This window comes from Theropithecus gelada, chromosome 2, assembly GCF_003255815.1.
Source record: "Theropithecus gelada isolate Dixy chromosome 2, Tgel_1.0, whole genome shotgun sequence".
In the NCBI taxonomy this organism is placed as follows: Eukaryota; Metazoa; Chordata; class Mammalia; order Primates; family Cercopithecidae; genus Theropithecus; species Theropithecus gelada.
In genome coordinates, this window is record NC_037669.1 from 120,460,529 (window position 1) to 120,464,038 (window position 3,510).

A 3,510-nucleotide genomic window follows, 5' to 3' on the forward strand; every position below is an offset into this window, starting at 1 on the left:
CCTCCTCTTTTTCACCCCCACCAACCCACAGGGAAAAAAAAAAAATAGAGAGAGAGCATAAGACCTAGGCCTGGCCCAATTTCCCTAGCTACATACAGTGATGGGCTCAGGGGCAGGCACATGACTTTTCTAAGCCAATCAGATGCTACCTTCTGGTATTTTAATCTTAAACCAAGTGACGAAAAGACTGAACACAGCTGGAGTTCCTTCATCCTAGCAACAGAACCCTTGCAAAACTGTCTACTTTTTGCTTGCCCTTCTCTGAGTTTGGTTTTTCTGAAAAACTAAATTTTCTTCCCCCAAAACCCTATTTTCCAAACTCCCCCTCTCCCCCCGAAAAAAAATCCCTCCTTTGTTTCGTCTATCCAGAGTCTGTTTCTCTTGCTCATAATCAAAGATCCTTATGTGAATATTTTTAATAAAGGCCAGGTAGGTTTCTGAAGGGCCTTGCATGCCAAGCTAAGGCAGTTGCATTTTATGCAGTGGGCAAAGGGGGAACTCAAAGGATGACAAGCCAGGGAAGCACCTGTTGAGATCTTGGTATTGACAAAGGGGAAGCTAGACACGAAGGAGGAAAGGCAAGAGGCATCCAGGAAGGAGATGGTGCGGTCTTGAGGAGAGACAGAGACAGCAAGAATGGAGAGGGGAGAAGCTCCAGAGTGGACAATCACGGTAGCATTAATGGGAAAGAAGGTAGTTCAGAACCAGGATCTGGCTTGGATTCCAGAGAGCAAGCAGAGGAAGAGAAACAGAGGCATCCCTGAACCTGAGCAGTAGTATTGTAGGACCTTCTGTGTGTACCCAAAGCATGACCAGTTCCAACAGGGAAGGTAGATTTGGGAATCGGTTTTGAATCAATGTCCTAAGCAAGCCCAGCACTCATTTGTGAAGTATTTACTGGCAGACACTCAGAGAATAGCCCCTACTCTGCCCCATGAGGTCTGAGCAGCTTCCAGATTTTGAGGCTCTCTATTCCTTGATCTGTTCCTGCCATATTCAGGCTTAACTGTGCATGTGCTCTGAGAGCCATTGTCTGGCCTGCCCTCTGTCTACATTTTCCAGGCTCCCTGGACTTCTGACTGGGTAGGTCAACCAAAGAGAGGCACTGGCAGATGACTGGAGGGCAGGAGAAGGGGAGAAACCATGGTATTTTTCCCTCTTTTGCTCTGCTTTGGGTAGTGTATTTAGCAGGGGCTGAGTCACCTCCCTGGTCCCAGATCCTACAAGGCCCCTTCCCTCTGTGGTCTTAGCCCTCAAGAGGCAGTCCCACCATGGTCTCAGATCCCCCTAGGTGGCCCTAGCCTCTGGGTTCTATTCACAGCCTCCTCCTATTGCCTCTTCATCCCCTGTTAGTGGCTTCCAGCTATTGCCAAACTCTGAGTTACCTCACCATCTTGCTTGACTTCTCGACTGTTCCATTATCTACAACCAATTCCCTGTATTAAATTTCCTCTGTTTGAAATCCTAAGGTGGTTGCTTTTTTCCTGAACTCTGATTTAGCCAGCTAGTATAGGGAATAGAGGTATGGGGGGAGTACACGTGTGGTGGAGGTGGGTGAGGAAGGTGTCTATGGGTTTAAGTTAGGATAAACGTTAGTGATAAAACCTCACCCTTTTTCCTTGCATAAATTTACAAGCAGCAGCCCACATATGAGACCTCCTCAGGATTAAGGTCTAAACCAATTGTTTCAGGAAGCCCTCTATCCTCGTAGACTTTTTTGATTGAAAGTGACAGTGACTCACGTCATACTTCCTTTGACCAAAAACTATGTCGCTGGCTCCTCCAGGGTCACCTAGAATGAGACACCTCAACGTTGTCGGGCTCCCTGCTCTCTATCTCTCATTTCTGCTTCCTCTCCCTTCCTACAGATAAGCTTCTTCACAAGACTTACGGACACCATGGATACTAGAAGCTCTTCTAAATGGAGAAAAACGGTGTCCTCTCACAACTGCAGTTTGAAAAGTTCCAGGAGAGAACTTGATTGGCCTGACTTGGGTCACACATCCATCTTCTGGACCTAACGTTCTGGCAAAGGAAGAAGGCCATGGTTCCATTCAGAACACATGGCTGATGAAAGAAAAGGTGAAATCCTCCAAAGGAAGAGGGAAAAACAGACTTGGACTTTGTAGGAATGTGTCTATAAACAGAGTCTCTGCCAAGTCAGAATTCTTTTGGTTGCAATTGACAAAACTCAAATAGGAAAAGTAAAAGAATTGGTGGAGGTATTGGTTTATGTAACCAAATGGCTTTTATGAAGCTGGCCTCAGAAACTATGGAATCAAGCTCCCCATATATCATGGAACTCTCTGTTCTATGGCCTCCACTTCTCTCTGCAATTTGGCCTCATTTTCCCAGACTCACTCTTTCCACAGAGCTTGAATGGCAGCTTGCTAAGAGCTTCTAGACTCACACCTTTCCAGTTTTGCTATCAGAGAAATGTGCTCTATCCCATGGCTCCAATAAAGAATGGGCTCTGGCTGGTCCAGTTTAGATGAAAAGCTGCCCTCCTGGGCCAATCCCAGTTATCTCAGGGCAGTGAGGTACTGTGATTGACCCAGCCTGAATTAGGCACTCACCCCAAGACCAGAAGGATGGGCCAAATAAGATAAAGACAGCTCTCATTCTGATGGAATGGCTAGTTCAGAGAAGGAGCGGCTCCCCAAAACTACAACCCCTTCATTTTAGAGCCCTAGGTAATAGGAAATGACATCTTAGCAATACACCCTTGGGGAAATCCCTTTACCTTTCTGGCTCCCAGTTCCTTCATATGACTCGTCTTTCTGCAATGGTCTGTTCCGATGCCCATATTCATTGAACTTTTTTCAATGGTTCTCAAACTTCAGAGAGCACCTCAGTCACCTGGAGAGTCATGTAAAATGCAGATTCCCAGGATCCATCCCTACTCCATTCGTCTGGAGTAGGACCCATGAATCTCCATTTTACTGAATTAGTCATATGCTGATGATCCCCATACCATACTTAGAAATAATGAATGAAATGACTCAAGATCTTGCCTAGATACTCCATGACTGAGGCAAATCTGAGCTCTGTTCTGGTTTGAGAAAGGCCATGGTGAGGGAGGAGTGGTCTGTCATAATCCCGAATTGAAGGGAAGAGCTGCATCCCCAGGTCCACCCTGTGGACTAGGATGAATGAGTGGTGGTTCTTAACTGTGTGAGGGGAAGGCTCTGCTTGCTCATGGAGGCCACTTCAAAACCAAGAGAACAGCCCAAGGTCCTCGGCTGCTCTGCAGTGCCGAGGCTGTCATCCCCAACAGTCCTGGGCCCATCACACTTCTAGAAGCTCTCCTTGATGTGCATTTTCCCTGACCTTTTGTTGAAACAGCAATAAGCAAAATCAGATAGCAAATGAAGCCAGGTACATTTTCTTTCCATCATAAGCACAAGATTAATGTCTAAAAGACTTGGGAAAAGAGAAGGTGATTCATTTTACCTTGCCTTGTTTTGGTCTCAGTAGATTATGTTTGGGATAGTATGCTGAGAAGAAATA